Source organism: Molossus molossus, unplaced genomic scaffold (assembly GCF_014108415.1).
Source record: "Molossus molossus isolate mMolMol1 unplaced genomic scaffold, mMolMol1.p scaffold_m16_p_1, whole genome shotgun sequence".
NCBI lineage: Eukaryota > Metazoa > Chordata > Mammalia > Chiroptera > Molossidae > Molossus > Molossus molossus.
This window is the reverse complement of record NW_023425344.1, coordinates 242,657,295-242,680,844: the sequence shown is the minus strand read 5'-3', so window position 1 is coordinate 242,680,844 and position 23,550 is coordinate 242,657,295.

Here is a 23,550-nt window from a genome sequence, read left to right as displayed (position 1 = left end):
GGTGGTCTCACGCCCTGGCCGGTTTGGCTCAGCGGTTGGAGCATAGGCCTGAGGTACAGAGGTGGTCTCACTGGTCACCGGGATAACGGCCAACAACAAGGCCACAATGAGGGCGGACTCTGGCCACTGACAGGTGGACTCATGGGCATCCCTGTGTCCAAACCCTTGTCCCAACTAAGAAAATCCCTGTAGGTCCAACCTGCAGGGCTGCTCATGAGTAGAGTAGACACGAAGGGTGTAGACACCAAGGGTCTACTCTCCTGGGTTCCTGCCGCATCAAAGAGAGCCAGGTGCCTGCAGTGACCTTTCTGTTGGACGCGCGTTCCTCGTCGGGAGCCGGGACCGCCACGCAGGTGAGTCCTCACACGTCTCGGAGGCGTGTGTTTGGGGCTGTTAGCCCTCGAACAAAATGGCCTGGACACTAGCGTTGTGACGGCGAGTGTTCGCATGGCATAGTTTTCTGCCTTCCCCTCCCCTGCCAGCTGCTGGTGCTGTTCTTGCCAGGGAGCCTGCTTGCAGCCGCTCCTGCCTTCTAATTGCCTGCGTCCGGGCTGGGGAACCTGAGGGCGAAACGTACTAGAATTTCCTGTAAAAGGCAGGGCTTTCGGTGAGAGCCCGAGGGCTGTGCCGGGAGCAAAGCCTCGGGCTGGTGTGGGCTGTGTGCTGTGGTAGAGACAGCAGTGGGCAAGGAGTCGACCTGGTCTCAAACCACCAATTTTTATTTAAAAATCATCATGTGGTAAATTTGGCTCTTTTTCCTTTTAGTGTACAGTTCTCTAAATTTTAACATGTGTGTAAGTCTGGGTAACCACCACCACAGTCAGGGTGCAGGACAGGGCCATGGCCCCAGAAGGCTCCCTGGGTAGCCGTGCCCTCCCTCGGCCAGGAGTCCTGGAGACACTGCCCCGTTCTCCATCACTACAGTTTTGTTTGTTTTTTGAGAATGCCGTGCAGATGAATCATGCAGCTTGCAACTCTTTAAGACGGGCTTCCATCCTTCAACATAATGTCTTTGAGATTGATCCACGCTGTTGAGTCTATCAAGTGTTCATTCCTTTTTATTGCTGAGTAGAATTCCATGATATTGTTTAAGTATTCACCTCGTGAGGAATATTGTTGTTGTTTTTTCTAGGTTTGGGCTATCACAAAGCCACTATCATGTGCCCAGGTTTTTGTGTGAACATTCGTTTTCATTTCTCTAAGGTAGATATCCAGGAGTGAGAATGCTGGGTCGTATGGAAAGAATATGTTTAATTTGGTAAGAAACTGCTACATCATTTTCCAGAGTGGCTGTGCTATTTTGCGTTATCAGCAGAAATGTTCTAGTTGCCCCGCATCCTTGTAGCATTTGGTATCGTCTGTCGTTTACTTATTTATTTATTAAAGGAGTTGGACTTTAAAGAAAAATGTTTAATTTTATTTTTTAGAGAGAGAAGAAGGGAGAGAGAGATATAAACATCTATGTGAGAGAGAAACATCAATCAGCTGCCTCCTGCACGCCCCCAACTGGGGATCGAGGCCAAAACCCAGCATACGCCCTGACCGGAATCGAACCAGGAGCTCTCAGTCCATGGGATGCCACTCAATCCACCGAGCCACACCTGCCAGGCTATTTTATAAATCATAGTCATCCTAGTGACTGAACTGGAATTTCAATGTGCTTTTGATTTGCATTTTCCTAATGAATAAGGACATTGCACATCTTTTCATGTGCTTATTTGCCATTCTTTTTTTTTTTATCCTCACCCGAGGACATTTTTCCATTTTTTGTTCAGACAGAGTGGGAGAGAGAGAGAGGCAGAGAGAGAGAGAAACATCGATGTGAAAGAGACACATAGAGTGGCTGCCACCCGCATGACCAACCAGGGCCGGGGACAAACTGCAACCGAGGTACATGCCCTTAGTGGGAACTGAACCCGGGTCTCTCAGGACCGCAGGCCAACGCTCTAACCGCTGAGCCAAACCGGCCAGGGCTTATTTGCCATTCTCATATCCTCTTTGCTATAGTGTCTATTCAAGTCCTTTGTCATTTTTTAAAGGTTGATTTTCTTATTGTTGAATTTTAAGAGTTCTTTATTTCTTTCACATGCAAGTCTTTTGCTGGATCTGAGATCCATGAATGCTTAAGCAAATTATTTAAGCATCTGAGCCTTCCTTCTTATTAAATGTGGGTAATGTGGATTTTTCTACCTGCTTCCCAATGCTGCGCTGAGGGTCAAACGACAAAGGCAAGTGAAACATCGAAACTGGGAAGTGACCACCATTGCTCTTTGGATGACCCAGGTTCTTCTGTGAATGGTCCTTGGCTAATGTGCATTTCTTTATTTGCATAATGCTATGCTCCTTCCTAGCTTGTACTTGACAGATTAAAAAGGTTCACGTGAAAGGGGGAATGTGTGGAGAAATGGTTTTTGCTGACAAACTACTCTTTGGTCTCAGCTACAACCTGGAGCACAATTTCTTCTCCAAGCCCTTGCAGACTCAGCCGGGAGGGCGCGCAGCTCGGGTGGTGGGGGAGCAGCCAGCGTCAGAAGCTCCCCTGTGCACAATATGCCCCTGGTGACCGTGGCCAGAGCCCAGTGCTCCTGGGGACATGTCACACCTGAGGATGAACGAGAGATAAGCTAGGAAGGACATGCCTCTTTCCCGGGGGAAAGGTGGATTACTGGACCCCGCACTCCAGTTCCCATTGCTTTTCAGGGTCTCTTGTGAATGAGCCCAAGCTTGAGGGTGGCTAAGAGCAGGCAGTGGTGGCAGAATGTCTAGTGCCACATCCTAGGAGTGCTTACCGTGTCCTAGTACGACTACTTGTGTCCAGTAGTGCTTCCCGGATTATAACAGTGAGCAGTGACGGTCTCCCCACTGTCCCTCCGCTCTCCCAACATACGAGAACTTCAGCTGGAAGTATTAACTTCGGCTCACAGGGTCATCCTTGAAAGTAGTTCCGTCCATCCCACTCCTGATTCTAGAATGAGGATGACCCGATTGCACCAATGAGACAATGCTGACAGTCTCTGGAAGAACGTTCTGTCTTTTGTGGGGGGATGAGAAGCTGATCTGTTCTTTCTGTCTGTCTGTTGGTCTCTCTGTCTCTTCCTCCCTCACCTTCGCTGGGGTGCTAGTGGGCATGACCACAGGGGCCCAGACTTGGAATGAGTCCAGTACTAAGGATGGATGAACAGAGCTCTGGAAAGAACTCAAGTCCTTCTGTCCCTGAGCCACAACATCGACCAGCCTTGAAGCCACCCTGTCTGGCTGTCTTCTCATGAAGTTGACAATCTTCTCTTCAGTATAATTCAGTTTGAGTTGAATCCCCGATTATTTGTCGCCCTAAACATGGTAACTGTTATAAGCTGTCCCCCTCACCAATCTGAGGAGCCCTCCCGACTAGATTTCAAGGGGGTGGAGCGGTTCTGGGGTGGAGAAGAAAAGGTGGAAAAGATAGTGCCCTCTTTCCAGTTCCCAGAATCAGGGCTGTGTTATGCACCAAGTCTCAGTTTTCTCTGGTTTAACATGGACGCATTAAAAACCCCCTCAATCCTATTAACTTGGGTGAAGGAGGGGAGCGCCTGAAACCCGGCCTGTATTCGGAGGAATGCAGTTTTATTGTTTGAAGTGCACAATAACTCAACACCAGGCGGAGGTCCTGCTGGACTGCTTTGGGGAAGACAATTAACATATTGTTGCTATGCCAACACTAATAATTTCTTTGGGGATTTTTCTTCACATATATCGCATTGTGGCTGAGTCAATAGTGTAAATGAGGTAACAGGCGGTGGGGGGTTAGCCTATTTCAGGGAACAGAGTGTTTTCAAGGACTCAGCAGTGGCCTTTGGCAGAACAAGCCGCTGCTCATTATGCATTCAGGAAGCAGGCTCAGCCCCGCCAGCCTGGCACTGCCCAAGGGTTCATGGATTTTCAGTCTGCGGAGTCCTGACGCTGGGTGCTGCGTGGCACGTGCACAGGAAGGCCGTGCGCACCAGGGCTCGCGGTCACGGCGCCTCCAAAGCAACGCGCATGAGACACGTCACAGGAAACTTGCCCAGGCCCTGGGCATTGTCACGGGGTTTCTCATTGTAGGGAATGTGGTTGCACTGGGCTCTTTAGTAACCACTGGTTACCAAGGCAGCCTGTGCGTGCGCGCGCACTTGGAAAGGGGGAGAGGGAGAATGGAGGGAGAGAAGAGATATTGAGCGCCAGCTGGCAGGGTCACCACTTACTTTGTGGTGATGTCTCGCAAGCCCTGAGCCGGACAGGCCTGTGCATCCTTAGTCCCGCCCCCGGCCAGTTTTCCTCCTTGACCTCTCCAACTGTTAACTAAAATCTGAAGTCAGGAGCACATTAGGCGATTTTCCTTAGCAGAGAAAGACTCGTTCGTTTTAACAAAAGCGGCCATCTAATGCTGGTGCATATTTGAGACGCAGGTGGAGGAGGGCCCTTTAATAAATAGATGACCGTGGAGGAGGGGACCTAGCGGGCGTGAGGTGCTGGAGCTCTTCCCCTAGCTACCTGAGAGTCAGGGTCCCCCTTTCTGACTTCACCTAGTGTGACTTGAGCACCCTACGTGTCAGGCACTGTGCAGTGTGGATACGAGGGGGAATGCAATGCGGAGCCTGCCCTGGAGGGGCTCACGGTGGAATGGGAGACGCACACACATGCACGTGCACACACGCACAGCTCTGATGTGTGTTGAGATGAGCTGGCATTTGAAGGTCAAAGAGGCGTCCCAAGCACCGGAGGGAGAGCAGACTGCACCACAGAGGCATGGCAGTGGGTCGCAGGAGGATTGTGTGGGGGCCAGGGACCACCCCAGCCTGGCCGTATGGTGCAGGTTGTTGTTCTTCGCTAACGGAATCAGGGCTCCTTGGAAGGTCGCTGCGCTGGGGCCGCAGATAATCAGTATGGGAAGTTCTGGACCCTCTGCTTGTTGCCAGAAAGGAAGAATGCTTTCCGGGCTGCAGGAGCCTCCGATGCCCATGGACAAGTGTGACAATTTGACCATCTCAGGACATGGTTATTTGGAGCAAACTCATGGAAGGCCAATGCAAATGAGAAAAATTAGTCCAACGTTGAACAAAAAGGTAGTTAGTGATTTGAGGTGAACAACTATATCTTTGTTCTAAATAGCACGGGAGCATTAGTATACATGAGTGTGTTTCTCCTAGAAGGCGTGTGCCCAATTATCCTGACTGTGGGTGTGTGCACCTCCCATCCCCTCCTGGCCCTTGTCTGCCCGCCGGCCCCACAGGCTGTGTTTCCCGGGCTCCTGGTGTGGCCTGGAGGGAGGGAGAAGCCAGGTTGTGTCTCCCAGCAGCAGCAGCAGCCCCGCCCTGCACCTTCTCCTTCTCTGTCCACCAGTGTCCTCTCGTTGCCTATCTCTGGTCACCTCACCATCCCCCATTTGGCTTCTCAGCTATATAACCCACGTCCTTCAGTAAGTTCCCTCTGTGTAAATTACTGAGATGACCTCTGTCTTCCTGGTTAGTATCTGCTAGAATATGTCGTCGTCTTAGCTGCATAAGCAGGGAAGAATAAACACCAGGAACTGCGAGTAAACCAAATAATCCCAAAATAAACAGGCACAGTAGCAAGGGCAGGAAGGGTCGATGAGCAACGTGTCACACAGAATCCAGCAGAAGGGACCCAAAGCTGACAGGCACAGGTGGGCACACACAAGGAGAAAGAGGGTTCCCCAGCGTGTTCCCCAGCGACAAATTCGTCACCTGTCCTGAGCAGAGGAGCTCACTTTGCACATTCGATCCTTCAAGTCGGAGACAACGTTTTCAGATATTCTTACATGAACTGTAATCAGATTCTAATAAGAATGATCTAAGTTTCGAATAATGTCAGACCAGGTCAATGCATCCTAATAGGACAGTGGGTTAGATGCTATCAGCCCCGAGATATTTAAACATAGACTCAGTCTGGGAAAGATACCAGGAGTGGCGGGGCGTGGTCAGTTTCCTGTCCCTTTCCCTTCGGCACACATCATCCTCTCCCCTGTCACTGGACAGCTCCAGACCCTGAGCCCTGCCGCTGTGCTTGGCCCCCGTGGGGCAGCCTGGACGGGTCCACCTCAGGTGACCCTCAATCAGTATCTGACGAGAATGGTGGGTAAATATCCTAGCACCCTGCCTCCCTCTTGGGGTAAATCTGAGGTGTGACCGACCCCGTCTCCTGGATTTCTAGTCCGGACGGCTCCGGGTCGCCCACAGCGGTGACCTGCTGGTGTCTCTGATTCCTCTCTTCCCTGTCTCAGGTTCCCAGAGCCTGCCTGGAATCACCTAGAATCCCTTCCCAAAGAAACGACTTCCAGTCACATTCCTGTCTCAGTGTCTGCTTCTGGGGAGCCCAAACCCAGGCACCATTTAAAAAAATAAATTCATTTGGAATAACTTCAGATTGAGAGAAAAGTTGCAAAGATAATACAGAGACTTCTCATACACCCCTCACCCAGTTTTTTTTCAGTGTTGACTTTTTACAGCTTTACTGAAGTATGATTGATAGACAAAGACCTGCACATATTTGTTTTTAAATAGCTTTTAAAAACTATGTTTTTATTGATATTTTAGGGAGAGAGAGATGGAAACATCGATGTGAGAGAGAAACATCGTCTGGCTGCCTCCTGCACACCCCCTACTGGGGATCAAGCCCTCAACCCGGGCATGTGCCCTGACCGGGAACCGAACCTCTCAGCCCATGGGACGGTGCTCAGTCCACTGAGCCACACTGGCCAGGCAAACTGCACATATTCACTGTGTACAATTCGAGGACATATGCAAACAGCTGATATACCGTCACCACAATTAACATGATGCACATATCCAACACCTCCCAAAGTGTCTTTGTAGTACCCCCTTTTTATAAGAACACTTACTATGAGATATACCTTCTTCACAAATTTTGACGTGCACAGTTCATGTTGCCAGCTCTAAGCACTATCTTACACAGCAGGTCATCGTAGCCGAAACTTTCTACCCACACCTACCTGGTCCTTTGTCGTTTGTCAACACTAGGAGATTAGTCTGGTACATGACTAGTCAGTGAGCTCCAGATTTTACTCAGGTGCCATCAGTTTCCCTAGGAATGTCCTCTCCTGTTGCAGGGTCCCATCCGACTCGGGTTGCACTTCATCGGCATGTCTCCTTAGTCTCTGCCTGTGACAGCTCCTCCGTCTTTATTCTGGGTGACTTTGCGGGTTTTGAGGAGCACTGGTCAGGTATTTTGCAGGACGTCAGTTTGGGTTTGTTTGATATTTCTCTCATGGGTTGACGAGAGTGATGGGTTTGAGGAAAGAATACCTCACAGATGAAGAGCCCTTCTCGTTACATCATCTCAGCGAAGACATCAAATTTTAGAACGTTTTAAAAAAATCCATCAGAAAGACAGATGCTTAGCCCTGGCCGGTTTGCCTCAGCAGTTGGAGCGTCAGCCTGTAGACTAGAGAGTCCCGGGTTCGGTTCCCATTAGGGGCACGTACGAAAAAAAAAAAAAGACAGATGCTTAAAACTCCCAAGTCATCACAAGTAAAAGTCTCCCCCCCCAACCAGAAGGAACCAAGCCTGGAGACCTGGGACTCATGTTTGTTTGTTTGTTTGTTTATTTATTTATTTATTTATTTATTTATTTATTTATTTATTTATTATTTAATTTATTGGAGGTGACATTGGTTAATAAAATTACATAGGTTTCAGGTGTACAATTCGATAGTACATTATCTGTATACTGTACTGTGTGTTCATCACCCCAAGTCACTCTCCTTTCATCACCATTTATCCCCCCATACCCTCTATTAGCTCTCCCAACCTCCTTCCCTTCTGGTAATCACCATATCACTGTCTGTGTCTATGAGGTTTTGTTTTGTTTTTTGCTTAATCCTTTTACCTTTTTCACCCAGCCCCCCATCCCCTCCCTTTTGACAGCTGTCAGTTTATTCTCCATCTATGAGTCTGCCTTTATGCCATGTGTTTGGGACTCATGTTTGAGTTCCCTTACATTATACATCCCGGTCCCATGTCTCAGCCAAGACTCAATTAGCCAATAGCCCAATTCTATGTCCTCAGCTTGTCTGAGAAAGTATCCTTTGTCTTTGGCTCTGGCAAGACTAATGACTCCCCAGGAGGAAGTAAAATATTACTGAAACTCTAGAATGATATAAAAATGCAATAAAGAATAAATAAATGTAGCAATAATCCCGGGAAGGCAATATATCAAGTGCAGAATAAAGAATTAAGGCCACGGTGTGTCTGTTTTATAATAGGCATAACAGAGTGTGGTCATAGTTGTGTGACCGTTGTGTTTCTGTGTGTTTGGACCACATCTGAGGTATTGGAAGTATCCAAAAGAATCAAATGCATTGTTTGTAACTGCATTTCAAGTTGTTTAAGAACATTTCATTCATCATCATATATATAGTTGAGAAAAATTGGTTTTCTGAGTTCTGTTAACTTGATGTAAATGTAATAAATTAAGCATTAAGGAAAGTCTGCACAATTGTGGGGGTTTCTTCCCCCATAGACAAGTCCCTTGGGCGTTAAACCATCTATCAGTAGGTTACAATGGACTAACAGTCCTCCCACCCCAGTGTTTCAAGCTGTCAGAGTTCAGGCCACTCACACTAAGGCCCTTTCATACTTTGGGGCATTTCACATCTTTCATCTTGTTTTATCCTCACAAGAACCTGGTGGTATTATCTCCATGTGACAAATGAGGAAACTAATTGTGTAATTTAGAATGTATTGGCTGCAAGAAAGAGAATACTGGACCCAAAATGATGTAAACAACAATAGGTTTCTTATCTCCTTGAAAATAATCCTGTTAGCTGCAGGGCTGGTAAATTCAGGGGCTCCGTAGTACCAGGTCCCAGCCTCTCTGTGAGTCTCTTGGCTATTCCTCATGGTCACAAGGTGGCTGCGGTAGCCTCAGGCATCAGTAGCCTCCTCATTGGAGGCAGTCTCTCCTGGGAGGCTTAGGGTGTCAGCCAGAAAATCCTCCCTCAGCAGCGCCTTGGTGACTTCTCCTCATTGGTCAGGGTTGAGTCCTGTTTTCAGGTCTAAGCCAATCAGCACGAGAGAGGCAGAGTTACATGACTGACCTGGACCAGTCAACCTTCAGTCCTGGGGCTGGGAAGGCTAACCCTCTGCCAAACCAGCAGAGGATGGACACGGGCAGCAGCGTCTGTGAGAAGGTGCAGGGAGAGGCGCGGCTTACCTAAGCTCACCCTGCCAACCCCGGGCTGGGATCATAGGTTCCACCTTGCACTCCTGGCCTTTCCCACGAGACCCTGAGTCCTTGGAATGAGGTCACACCTTTAAATGGTCTTCAACTTGCAAGGAGCCTCCAGGGACTTCCAGGCATGTCTGCTTCTGACTGGCCAGTGGAGGTGTATTTAAATTTTGCAGAATGAAGCACCGTCTCACTTCTTCCCAAACGCTGCCCCAGCCCCCGAGGCTCTGAGGTCCAATGAGTCCACACCTTTCATGGCACAGATGGGACCGCTGGCACGGGGCAGGAAAAGGGGCTCACGGTCACAAAGTGAGGCGCCTGGAATTGGGGCTTTCAACCCCTGATCCTTGATATGCTGCCCTTTCTAACTACACCTGGCTGTTTTGTAGGTGGATAGTCACACAAGTGAGCTTGTATAGAAGGCCATTTAGGGGAGCATATGAAAGTGTGGACTGGGGCGCTTAACTGCTGGCTCTGTGTCCTGGCTTAGCCACCCCCCAGGTAGGTGACCTTGAGCAAGTCACATAATCTTTCTGACCCTCGGTTTCCAGGACATGGGTGGAATAACAGGACTGCTTCCCTGGGCTGTGGGAGGAGTGAATGAGTGTGCATGTGAAGGCGCTGGAGCACTCAGGAAGCTTTCAACCGATCTGCACTCCTGCTACGTGCCCAGCGCCTTGCTCCATGCTTTGCATCCATCTGGTCTTTATGACACCTCTATTATCAGCAGACTTACTCTACAGGTGAAGAAATTAAAGCAAGAAATATCAAGCACCTTACACAGGGTCCCGAAGGCGCAGCCACGCCGAGTGTCAGACCCCCATCTGGCTGGCTCCCTCCCCCTCCCCTCGGTGTTCTGCTCTTGGGTCTATTGCAGATGAAGGAACCAAGGCCAGAGAGGCCAAGCCTCTAGTACATGGTTACCCAGCTAGTCAATGAGACGGGAGCTAGGGTGCAGGGACTCTTTTAGTACCCCACACTTCTTCCCCTGCAGGGACAGAGGCTCCTCTGCATCCCACAGCACCGTGACTGTAAGGTCTTCCTTGTGTCAGACCAAAATGTGTCTTCGTGGAATTTGTGCTAAGTTTCTTTCGCGGAATCTCCCAAAAGGCCTTTTTCTGGGCTGTTTGAATGGTTAGCTTATGAGTCAATGAGCCCTCCCACCTGCCACCCAGCTCTGCCCTGTTTGTCCTTACATGTCCACGTTGGTGCCTCCCCTTGAAGTTGTGGCCAAGGCTTTCCTGTGCCACCTTCAGGGACAAATGGACCAGGGGTCTCCAGGAAATGTCCACTCCTGCCACAAGCTCAGGTGAGCTTCTGCAGGGTGGCTGCTCCCGGGCCTGGCAATGAAAGGTCACCTTGCTGACATCTTCCTTGTACTTCCCAGACGCCCCACCTTCACCAGGCTGGGGAGTCCTGTGACTTCCTGATATGTGAACTGGGGCTGAGGACACTGTCCTCCAGAGCTCCGTCCACTAACACAGTCACCAACCTGTAGCTGTTTCTCTTTCTTTCTTTCTTTCTTTCTTTCTTTCTTTCTTTCTTTCTTTCTTTCTTTCTTTCTTTCTTTCTTTCTTTCTTCTTTTTTATTAATTAATTTTTGTTACAGATGTTTCTCCTTTTCCCCCCATTGATTCCCCCCTTCCCCTCCCTCCCTGCTCTTTCCCCAGTTTGTTGTCCATGTCCATTGTTCATGCATACATGCATATAAGTTCTGTGGTTTATCTCCCCCACCATCCCCCTCTTTAGGGGATTGTCAGTCTGTACCCCACTTCCGCGTCTCTGGGACTACCCCATTCCTCAGACTGTTATGTTCATTACATTCCACAAATAAGTGAGATCATATGAAACTTGTCTTTCTCTGTTTGGCTTGTTTCACTTAGGATGATACTTTCCAGGTCCCTCCATGTCGTCTCAAAGGATAAGAGATCTTTCTTTCTTACAGCTGCATAGTACTCCATTGTGTATATGTACCACTGCTTTTTTATCCATTCGTCTACTGATGGACACTTGGGCTGTTTCCAGATCTTAGCTATTGTAAATAGTGCTGCTACAAACATGGGGGTACATATATTCTTTCTGATTGGTGTTTCAGGCTTCTTAGGGTATTTTCCTAGAAGTGGGATCACTGGGTCAAATGGAAGTTCAATTTTTAATTTTTTGAGGTAACACCATAGTGTTTTCCATAGTGGCTGCACCAGTCTGCATTCCCACCAGCAGTGTACTAGAGTCCCCTTTTCTCCACACCCTCGCCAACACTCGTTGTTTGATGATTTGTTGATGGCGGCCATTCTGACAGGTGTGAGGTGATACCTCATTGTTGTTTTAATTTGCATCTCTCTGATGATTAGTGATGATGAGCATTTCTTCATATGTTTTGCCTGTAGCTGTTTTGATTGATTAAAAGTAACTGGCATTTAAAACCCAGTTCCCCAGGTGCACTAAACACCTTTCAAGGGCTTGATAGCTTGAAGCCACTTGGCTGATGGCTTCTCTACTGGACAGTGTGAAGACCGGCCATTCCCACTGCCACAAGAAGTTCTGCTGGACAGCCCTCCCTGTGGCTCTCAAATTGAGTCACCCGAGGGGCTTGTCAAAACACCCAATGCCATCATGAGTTTGATTCCAGTCAAGAGCACGTACCTTGGTTGCAGTTCGTCCCTGGCCTGGTCAGGTTGTGCAGGAGGCAGCCAGTCAATGTGTCTCTCTCACATCGATGTTTCTCTCCCTCTCTCCTTCTCTCTTTCTCTCTCTCTCTCCCCCCCTCCCTTTCACCCTATCTGATGATAAATAGAAAAATATTCTCAGGTGAGGATTTAAAAAAAATTATAAAAACACCCAATGCCAGGTCTCACCCCCACAGCCTCTGCCTCAGTAGGACTGGGGAGGGTTGGGAGATTTTTTTTTCTATTTATCTGTAGATAGAGTGGGAGGGAGAGACAGAGAGAGAGAGAGAGAGAGAGAGACAGAGAGACAGAGAGACACGACCAGGACCAGGGCCAGGGACAAACCGCAACCGAGGTGCATGCCCTTGAACAGAATTGAACCCTTGGCTCTTTGGTCCGAGGGCTGACGCCCTAACCGCTGAGCCAAACTGGCCAGGGTGGGAGATTTCTATTTTTAACAATTTCCCAGGTGTTGCTCCAGTGGCAGGTCCGGGCCCACCTGGAGAACGTGGCTGTTCGCTCCCTGCTGGGAGAGCCTGCTTCAGGGACCCCAGGCGCTGACCCTGAACGGACCGCGGGCAGGAGAGTCCAGTGGACACAGCTCCCTCAGCCGAGCTTCTGGAACTTCAGACAGTGGTGGGACAGTGGGGTGCCTTTCTGGATTTGCCAAAAAACACAAAAAAACCAACCCACCAGAATAATCCTCACCCTGTGGGCTGCGTTTCCACCTTTCTGTCAGGCCTGAGCAGGAGCGACTTCAGTTCCCCACCGATCACTGTCCTCTAAGGATGAATACAGAACGAGCGGCCACTCCAAGGTCCCTTAAGTGTTAGTCCTTGGTCGTGGTTTTCTCTCCACCTTCAGCTTTTAACGCACTGGTACCTGGTCCCTTCCCTCTGGAGAGGCCGTGGGGGCGGGTGAGTGGTGGACAGAAAAGCGCTGGATTTGGAGTGAAAAGACTGGAATTCAAGTCCCTTTGTGATGCTGGGCATTATCCCTCTGAGCTCAATAACGGGATAATAATGGTCATATTACTTACTTTAGGAAGCTGCTTTATGCACCAGTGGGGTAATATGTGAATTTTGTTTATAAATCACAGAGTACTGTCCAGACCTGCAGTCCTTGGTGTGAAACAGCAAGAACACAGGCTGTGTTCAGCCAGAGCGATTTGCTTCCATGCCCCTCTCTCGACGCCTTAGAGATCCTTGTGGCAGGCGCTGTCTTATTCTTCTATTAATTTTTGGGCCCCCTAGTGCTTGCCTTGAAATCCAGGAAATAGTTATCCTAATGATGATGATTATATTAAAGCATTTATTATGTGTTGGGCGCTGTTCTAATGTATTACTGTATTCATTTAATTCTTACTGCATTCCCACGAGGTATGTATTGCTGTTATGAAATTAAACATAACGGGTGCCCAATAAATACCTATTGACGTGTCTAGGGCAGCACATGTCCAACTTGAACACGCACAGGAGTCATCTGGGGATTTTGATCTTGTTAAAAGACACGTCCTGAGTCAGCAGGGCTGGGTGGGGCCTGGGATGCTGCGTTTCCCACAGGCTCCCATGTGATGCCGCTGGACAACAGATCGCACTGTGAGTCCGAGATCTGGATCATTTAACATATCATCAAACAGAAAACATCTATCCCTCATGGAGTGGGGGCAGGGGTGGGAAACACTCTGGACAAAAGTAATTCAGTCTTCCTCGGTAGGGAGAGGATTACAGATGCTCAGGATAGACATTCTTTCAGGAGATGATGAGGTGAGGCAACCAAAGGCAGCTTTTAAAGTCTCAGTGGGAGAGCCTGCTCTCAGTTTCCAGGAAAGGGGCAGGGCAGACACTTTTCAATATTAGGAACAGAGCTTCAGGGGCTAGGACCACACACTTGACCTTAAAAGGGAGCCCAGCAGCTGATGCCAAATAGCCTGGAGTCTGCCACCCAGGGAAGGCTGTGAGACCTTTCCAAGCAGCCACAGCTGCAGGTAGAACTGAGGCCAGTGTCCCTCGGGGGTGGGGGTAGTCAAGGGTGATGTGAGGAAGTGTGTGCATGACACATGGGCTCAGAGTCAGACAGAGCTGGGTTCAAATCCAGCGTCACTACTTGCTAACTGTTCCACCCGGGGTGACTTATACTTGCAGCTCTGTTTTCTCATGTAGCGTAGAGATAACACTGGGTTCGACGAGGAAATGGAAGCTCCTGGAGGATTTAAAGCAGTAATTTCAATGCAGGGAATCAGCTGCACAGATGGCAGAGCTGGGAAGCCACTGGGGGAAGGTGAGGCAATCCAGAGATTAGCAGGAAGACCACCTGGGCTGGAGGGGCCCAGGGAGGAGGTGGTGTTACTGAAGCCCAGAGGTTGGTGGCCACGTTGGGGCTGAAACCGTAGAGGACACAGCCCTTGCCAGGATGCTACCTGAGCAAAGAGGGAGGAGGAGAGATACCCCTGCTTTTTCTCCCTTCCCCCACTGTCCAATCTTTGTCGATGGCTCCTTGGCTGAACCTAGTGCTGGGCCTCACCAACTAGGGTGCCATCATGTAATGTCTAGTGATCATCTGCAACTGTGCAAACTCATCACAACATGACTCTAGATTCCCCTTCGACTTTGAAGCTCTGTTGTTAGGCTCATTCACATTAAGGATCATTGGGTCTTCTTAGAGACGAATCCCTTCATCATTAGGTAATGCTCCTCTTTTAACCCTGATAACTTCTTTTGCTCTGAAGTCTGCTCCATCTAAAATTAACATAGCTACTCCTGCTTTATTTTGATTTATTTTAGCAATGTATATCTTTGTCCATTTACTTTTTTTTTTTTATCCTTACCTGAGGACATTTTTGCATTTATCTTGAGATACAGCAGGAGGGAGAGAGAGAGAGACATTGATATGAGAGAGACGCATTAAGGGTTGCCAACCACACAACCCCAGCCAGGGCCAGGGACAAACTGCAACTGAGGTACGTGCCTTTAGTGGGAACCGAACCCGGGCCTCTCTGGTCTGCGGGCTGACGCTCTAACCGCTGCACCAAACTGGCCAGCGCTATCTATTTACTTTTAATCTATATGTGTCTTTCTATTTGTTGGCTCTGAGCAGGAATATACTAATCAAAAAGAACTCCTTGGCCCTGGCCAGTTTGGCGCAGCAGTTAGAGCGTTGGTCTGTGGTCCAATGTGTTGCAAGTTCCATTCCGATCAAAGGCACCTACCCTGGTTGTGGTTTGTCCCTGGCCCTGGTGAGGTCATGCGGGAGGCAACCAGTCGATGTGGCTCTATCACATTGATGTTTCTCTCTGTCTCTCTCTCTCTACCTCCCTCCCACTCTATCTGATAATAAATTGAAAAATATCCTTGGGAGAGGAATAAAAAATAAAAAAAGAACTCCTTGGTGGTTAACTGGGCCCAAATTTATAATCATTCTAGTAGCTGTTGTTTGGTGGGGGAAAGGGAGGCTCCCATGCACTGCATTTCTACCAGCTGAGCGGAACCTTATAAAGGAGTTCCTGGAATCATATTTTGACCAATGGGATAGACCTGCCCATTCAATTGGAGCTACATAGCTATATCTTCATTGACATCTTTACCAGCCAATTAGGATGTGAGATTCTGACCAATCAGAACAGTTCTATGTGGACCAATCAAACGGCACAAATCTGGATTCCTCATTTGCATAAAAATGGACCAATCAAGGTCCAGGGAGGGCACTTTCTCTATGTAATCCTGTCCTTCCTTAGTCTTGACTAAGCTCATTTCTGTTTCCACTGGAGGCTGCCTTTCCCCAGTTTACAAACTATTCACCTGAATAAAATCTCTCCTTTTACTGCACCCCAGATTGGGGACTCATGTTGGCATTGGATTGGTGGCAGTGGACTTTTGTTGACATATTTAAAGTGAGTTTCTTGTAGACAATGTCTATTTGGGTTTTATTTATTTTTTGATCCACTCTGACAATCTCTGTCTTTTAATCAGAGAATTTAGACCATTAATGTTCAAAGTGATTACTGATATAGTTAGATTAATATCTACTATATTTGTTACTGTTTTCTATTTGTGGTCCTTGTTCTTTGTTCATATTTTTGTCTTTCATTCTATTTGCTTTTTGTGGTTTTAATTGAGCATTTCATATGATTCTATTTTCTCTCTTTTCTTAGCATACCAATTGTAACTTTTTAAAAAATGTTTTTTAGTTGATTGCTCTAGAGTTTGTATGTGATATGCATTTACAACTAATTTAAGTCCACTTTCAAATAACACTATACTGCTTCACAGGTAGTGCAAGTACATTGTAATAACAAAATAATCCTACTTTCCTCCTCTAGTCCCTTGTATCATTGCTGTTATTCATTTCACTTATACATAAGCACATATAAGTATATATAAGCATACATAATTGGATACATTGTTGTTATTATTTTAAACAAATTGTTATTTGTTAGATCAGTTAATAATAAGAAAAATAAAGGTTTTTACCTTAAATTATTTCTTCTCCAATGCTCTTCCTCTCTTTGTGTAGATCCATGTTTCTGACCTATATACTTTTCCTTCTCTCTAGAGAACATTTATGCTGTCAATTCTACTGGCTACAGATTTCTTCCATTTTTGTTTGTCAGAGTTTTTATTTCTCCTTAATTTCTGAAGAACAGAACTCTAGGTTGGTGGTTTTTTTCTCTCAACACTTAAGTGTGTCACTCCATTCTCTTCTTGCTGTGTGGTTTCTGCCAGGGTGTATGTAATTCTTATCTTTGTTCCTTTGCAGGTAAATATTTTTCCCTTCAGGATTTTTCAGGATTTTTTCTTTTTAAAAAAATCTTTATTGTTGAAAGTATTACTGGTGTTCCCCACTTTCTCCCACCATTAACCACCCCCCTTGCCTTCCCCATATTTATCTTTGATTTTCTATAGTTTAAAAATAATATGCCTAGGTTTAGGTGTTTTATTTTTTCTGATTTTGCTTTCACATCGATCCTGCTTGGTGTTCTCTGAGCTTCCTGTATCTGTGCTTTGGTTTCTGACGTTAGTTTAGCAAAACCCTCAGTCATTATTATCTCAAATATTTCTCCTGTTTCTTTCCCTCCTTCTTCTCCTTCTGGCTTTCCCATTAGAACCCCCTGCAGTTGTCTCACAGTCATGGGTATTTTGTTCTTTCCCTGCGGTCTTTGTGGCTTTGCTCCTTAGTCTGAGAGTAGCCACTGCTGTGTCCTCGAGCTCCGCTCTCTCCTCAGCCGGGTCCTGCTTGTCGCTGAGAGCGTCAGGGCCTTCTCCGTTTCCCTTACAGAGCCTTTTAGTTCTGGCATTTCTTCTTGGTTCTTCCTTAGCATTTCCGCCTCTCTGCCTACACTGCACAGCTGTTCTTTCAGCCTGTTTACTTATCAGTTAGAGGCCTTAGCATATTAATACTTTTTTTTTTTTTTTATCCTCACTCGAGGACATTTTTCCATTTTTTGTTCAGATAGAGTGGGAGGGGGAGAGAGAGAGAGAGAGAAACATCGACGTGAAAGGGACACATCCAGTGATTGCCACCCACATGACCCCACCAGGGCCGGGGACAAGCTGCAACCGAGGTACGTGCCCTTAGCGGGAACTGAACCCGGGTCTCTCCAGACCGCAGGCTGACGCTCTAACCGCTGAGTCAAACCGGCCAGGGTTTAATACTTTTTGTTTTACATTCCTGGTCTGATCATTCCAACATCACTGCCATCTCTGAATCTGCTTTTGATGTTTGCTGTCTCTTCAAATTGTGTTTTTAGCATGTCTTGTCATTGTTTCTGGACAGCCGGCCACAGTCCTGGTGACGGGACCTGCTCTGAGTAGCCTTTAGTGGGGCAGTGGTGGGCAGTGGTCTGCAGCCCTGTGAGTAGGTCCCAGTCTTCAGTGAGCCTGGACCTCGGGACTGTGAACTTCACACATGCTGCTCAATTTGTTCCTCCCCCTGAGGTGGGATAGGAAGGGGCTGGAGTTGAGTATTTCCTTTCTCCCGTGTGGAAGGCGAGAGCTACACAAAAGTGTGGGGGACTCCCTGTGACTAGCTTGTCCTGGATTTTTTCACTCCCAGTCTTGTCCACACTGAGCTTTCAACAATTTGTTAATTATAGTGTAGGTTTCCCCACCCCGCCCGGTTCCCTCAGAGGTTGCAGCTTGTGGGTTTCTGCTCTGCTAAGGTGTGATTCTCTGTATTTATCTGTCGGCCTCTCCAGTTTGGGGGGAGGTGGTTTGTCCTGTGACCTCACTTTTTTTATGGCTGTAAGGAGAGTTGTTAATTTTTCAGTTTGTTCAGCTTTTTACGTGTTGATAGGATGGAGTGGCGACTTCAAGCTTCTTACACACCAGACGGGAAACTGGAAGTCTCCTTCCTCCAGTTTTTGTTTATTTGTTTGTTTTGACAAAAGCAGTGGTTTAAAACACCACGCATCAGTTATCTCACAGTTCTGTAGATCAGAAGTCTGGAAGGAGCTGGCTGGGTTCTCCGCCCAGTGTCTCGTGAAATGGAAACCCGGTGTCAGCGGGCTGTGTCCATCCCACGACAGCTCGCGGAAGGGTGCATTTGCTGTAGTTGTAGGACTGAGGTCCCTGTTGCTTGTGCTTCTGTCACCAGAGGCCACTGGGCTTCTAGGGGCCTCCTGCCTGCTTTCTCGCGTGGCCTTCTCCACCATTAGACCCGTACTGGCAACTGACCCTCCTCATGCTTGACTCTGTGATTTTGTCTTCTCCTTCCCTCCCCTAGCTAAAAAAAATTTTTTTTCTTTATTGATATTAGAGAGAGAGAGGAAGGGAGGGAGAGAGAGAAACATCGATTGGCCGCCTCCTGCATGCCCCCCACTGGGGATCGGGCCCACAACCTGGGCATGTACCCTGACTGGGAATCGAACTGGTGACCTCTTGGTGCATGGGTCGATGCTCAGCCACTGGGCTACACCAGCTGGGCGTTCCCCTAGTTTTAATTGAGCATTTTTTATTATTCTATTTTATCTCTCCTCTTAGCATATCAATTATAACTCTTAGTTCGTTTTACTGTTTGTCCTAGAGTTCAAAAATTACATTTTTAATTAACATAGGTCCACTTTTAAATAATACTATACCATTTAAAAATAATGTTATACCTTTCTCCCAATTTTTCCCTTCTATCCCTTGTGACATTGCTGTCATTCATTCCACTTATCCAATATGCTATAATCATACAATACATTGTTTCTACTGTTGCTTTAAACAAAGTTATATTTTAGATCAATTAAGAATAAGAAAAGTAAAATATTTTATTTTACCTTTATTTATTCCTTCTCTGACTTTATTTCTTTCTTTATGTAAATACATTTCTGACCTATATCATTTTCTCTCTGCCTGCAGAACTTCTTTTATTATTTTTCACTGGGCAAGTCTGCTGGTGATAAATTCCCTCTGTTTTTGTTTGTTGGAGAAACTCCTTATATCTCTTTCACTTTTGAAGAATAATTTCACAGGATATAGAATTCTAGGTTGGTGGGATTTTTCTTTCAACATTTCAAAATTCACTCTATTCTCTTGTTGCTTGCACTGTTAATGTTGAGAAGTCCCCTGTGGCTCTTATTGTTTGTTTGGGTATTTATTCTACTTAATGTTCTCTGAGCTTCTTAGATCTTTGGTTTGGAAAGCTTTGGGCTATTATTACTTCAAATGCTTCTTCTGCTCCCATTTTCCCTTTCTAGTTCTTCTGGTATTCTAAGTATACATATGGTACACCTTTTGATGTTGTCCCACAGTTCTTAGATGTTTGGTTCTGTTTTTGTCATGCTGTTTTCTCTTTGCATTTCAGTTTGGAAAATTTCTGTTGACCTGTCTCCAGGCTCACTGATTCTTTCCTCGACCATGCTTAGTATCCTGGGGAGCTCATTAAAGGCATTTTTCATTTCTATTATAGTGTTTTTGTTTTCTAGCATTTCCTTTTGAGTCTTAGTTTCCATTTCTCTGCTTACACTACCCATATGTTCTTACATGTTGTTCTTTTTCTTTCTTTCTTTAATCTTCACCTGAGAGAGATGAAAGGTTTTAGAGAGAGAGAAGGGGGGAGAAAGAGAGAGAAAAATATCAACAGGTTACCTCCCATAGGTGCCCCAACCAAGGATCAAACCCACAGCCTGGGTATGTGCCCTGACCGGGAATCGACCTTGTGACCCTTTGGTGCCTGGGATGACACTTCAGGCAATGAGCCACACCAACCAGGGCCAACATATTTTTCCATTACAGCCATCAATATATCAGTCTTATTTATTTTTATGTGCTGATATCCAGCATATATATCACATCCGAGTCTGGTTCTGATTATTGTTTTGTCTCTTCAGACAGTTTTCTCTTGCCTTCTGCCATGCTTTGTAATTTCTTGTCAGACATGTTTCAACTGAACGGGTGTGGCTCAGTTGGCTGCGGTGTGATCCCATACACCAAAAGGTGGTGGGTTCGATTCCCGGTCAGGGCACATACCCAAGATGCTGGTTTTGGTCCCTGGTCAGGGTGTGTGTGGGAGACAACCAATTGATGGTTCTCTCCCACATTGATGTTTCTCTCTCTCTCTTTTCCCTTTCCTCACTCTTAAATCAATTTAAAACTTAAAAAAAAAAAGTCAGACATGTTTTGGGTAATAGGAATTGAGGTACATAGGCCTTTAGTGTGAGAATTTATGCTAATCTTTTTTTTAATCCTCACCCGAGGATATTTTTCCAGAGTGGGAGGGAGAGAGAGAGAGGGAGAGAGAAACATCGATGTGAGAGAGACACATCGACTGGTTGCCTCCCGCACGACCCAGCCCAGGGCCGGGGACCGAACTGCAACCAAGGTACATACCCCTGACCGGAATCGAACCCGCAACTCTTTGGTCTGCGGGCCGACGCTCCAACCGCTGAGCCACACTGGCCAGGGCTGTGCTAATCTTTCTGGGAGCTGTATTCCGTGATTGCTGCAGCTGTGCATCGCAGGGGCTTCGATTCCTCTGGCGGCTTTGTTTCTGTCTCTTGCACTGGTTTCCCCGGGCACTGCTTCTCACAGGGAGTCTGTCTGGAGCTCTTTCCCCCGTAATCCAGTTATCATATCGGAGCTCTCTCGGCGTGGTGGCTTTGCTATTCATTAGCTTTGTGACATGTCTCTTCACCGAGCCCAATTCATAACCAATACAATAATAATCGTCATAATATAATATCCCCTGTAGGACAGTGCTAAGGATCAGATGAAATCCTAAATGAAAACACTGAGCCCTGTGCTGGTGTAGACTAGTTTCTTGGTTGCACTGATGGGCCTGTTTGGCTCTAAATTATTAATTGCTGCTGGTTTAGTTGGACGGTTACCCAGGGTAGGGCTGTGCCTCCCTCAGCCACATAGTTCGAACCAGTCTCATCGGCTCCCACCCCAGGGCTGCTGCAGTAGGCAGGTTCCTGGGTACCCCAGATGCTTCGGCAGCACCTAATGACATATTTAAGTACAGGACCTGCCGGAGCCATCTTCCTCTCTTGAGAAAATAATAACTTTCCTGATTGCACATTGACCCGAGATACATTATCCCGAGTAAATAATACTTTGTTCAGAAGCATCCTAATTAGGTATTTACCTCAGAGATTGCAACGGCTTCGCCCTGCTCCTCGGGGAGGTATTAAGCATCATATCTGGGCCGACAGGACTGAAAAACAAACCAGCGTCAAGAAAGTAAACCCTGCCAAGGACTTTTCCACGAGAAAGCAGAGGGCTCGGGCTCTGGGGAGGAGGCGGCGGCGCCAGCTGTGGGGTCAGCCAGGCTCCCTGCTTGGATGCAGGCAGCCCCCCCAGAGCCAGCCACAGGTTGGGCGAGAGGCAGTGCCTCGGCTCTGCTGGCCCGGAATGAGGACAAGGGCTACGTCCAGCCGCAAACTGCTGACACAACGGCGGACCTGCGGCCAGGGCTCGCCATTAGGAATTGAGTGTTTGGTGTGAGGGGACGGGTCTCTCCCTGTCCTTGTCCCCGTTCTCATTGTCCACTGCAGTCCCTGGAGAGACCTTGCCTAAGGATGGAGAGAACTGCTCCCAGCCGCTCTTTTCTTCTCTCTTCCCGTTTCTCTCTTCCGTCTTCCACTTGCCCTTCCTCTCCTCGGCCTCTGTCTTCTCTTCTTCCTCTGCCCTCAGGAGCCCCGTCTCCTTTGTCTTCCTTTTCTTCCCTCCCTCGGCCCTTCTTCCCCCTGCACGCCCACGCCCGGCTCCTCTGGGACTGCAGGAGGTTTCCCACCTGTCTCACCCCCCACGTGGCATCTGCCCCTGCTGGGCAGTGGTGCCCTGGGCGGGCCCTCTGGTGCAGGCAAGACTGAGCGTTTGGGAAGAGCGTCCCGGCCTCTCCTTAGGAATCGACAGGAGATGCTCCTTGAACCTCATTCTTTTCTTTGCAGGCCCATCCACTGAGCCTCAGGGTCAAGGTCAGAAAGCCCTCCAGGCCACAGACTTCTTCAGACCCACGATGAAGTCACAGGGGCTGTGTTGAGAGCTGACCCATTGCACACTCAGAGGTTCAGGGTGGGGAGATGTCAGCGCACCGGGGGCAGCCAGTGCTCACGGGCACCGAGGGGTCTGGGGAGATCTCTGCACTGGGGACAGCCAGCGCTCACGGACACTGAGGGGTCTGGGGAGATCTCTGCACTGGGGACAGCCAGTGCTCACGGACACTGAGGGGTCTGGGGAGATCTCTGCACTGGGGACAGCCAGCGCTCACGGACACTGAGGGGTCTGGGGAGATCTCTGCACTGGGGACAGCCAGCGCTCACGGACACTGAGGGGTCTGGGGAGATGTCAGTGCACTGGGGACAGCCAGCGCTCACGGCGAAGGGTCTGGAGATCTCTGCACTGGGGACAGCCAGCGCTCACGGACACTGAGGGGTCTGGGGAGATGTCAGTGCACTGGGGACAGCCAGCGCTCACGGACACTGAGGGGTCTGGGGAGATCTCTGCACTGGGGACAGCCAGCGCTCACGGGCACCGAAGGGTCTGGGGAGATCTCTGCACTGGGGACAGCCAGCGCTCATGGGCACTGAGGGATCTGGGGAGATCTCAGCGCACCGGGGACAGCCAGTGCTCACGGGCACTGGGGGGCCTGGGCTCAATGAGGGGTCTCCTCTCCATCTGGGCTTGTTCTGCGGTGGCCCACAGAATATGCGCGTTTATCCACATTCTGAGCCCGTTTCCCAGCACGGTTTCAGCGGAACTGTGGAGATGTCCGGTCTGCAGTGCCGCCCCGGGGTCTAGGGACTGGAGGTCTGTGCGAGTCAGCGCAGACTCCATCACAGGACCACGGTCTGGGCGGCTTACACAACGGATATTCATTTTCTCACCGTTCTGGAGGCTGGGAGTCTAAAATCAAGGTGTCAGCAGGGTTGATCTTTTTCTGAGGTTTCTCTCCTTGGCTTGTAGATGGCTGTCTTCTCCCTGTGTGTTCCCTCTGTGTGTGTCTGTGTCCAAATCTCTTCTTAGAAGGACTCCAGTCATATTGGATTAGGGTCCCCCCAATAACTTCAGCTTAACATAATCACCTCTTTAAAGACCCTATTTCCAAATGCAGTCACATTCTGAGGTGCTGGGGTTAGGGCTTGAACATATGAATTTGAGGGAACACAATTCAGTCCACAACAGGGTTTGTGGGTAAAAGTGAGGGGAAATGGCCCTGGCTGGTTTGGCTCAGCAGT